Raw genomic sequence first — 429 nt, 5'->3', positions numbered from 1 at the left:
TTCATATTCATGTTAACAGTTGAGGACATTCATCTTTACTTTATAAATTCTAAGGTAAACAAAAACATAACCTCTAATCCGAAATATTCTGGTGATGTTTACTAAAAGCTAAATTAAAAGGTTTATAACCAAGTAATAATTGTCCATCTGCCCCAAAATTATAGATTTTTAAAAATTCCCCTAATGTGTATAAATTAAAACACAAAACTTTTTCCCAATGTACATTTTACAGAAGTGTGTTTTAATTTTTTGAAGCAGGGTTTAATGAGCATTTTTAGGATCATACATACATCAACCCCATATATGCGGATTATTGGATCTACTAAATGGACGATGAAAACTGAACAGGAATCTGATGCACAGGCACGGATTCTATTGGCATATTCAGTGGAACTGAAGTCTTCCTTAAAACTGTGCTTCTGATAGGCT

This window comes from Galeopterus variegatus, unplaced genomic scaffold, assembly GCF_000696425.1.
Source record: "Galeopterus variegatus unplaced genomic scaffold, G_variegatus-3.0.2 Scaffold15842, whole genome shotgun sequence".
Taxonomy (NCBI): domain Eukaryota; kingdom Metazoa; phylum Chordata; class Mammalia; order Dermoptera; family Cynocephalidae; genus Galeopterus; species Galeopterus variegatus.
Note: the sequence above shows the minus strand (reverse complement) of the source record.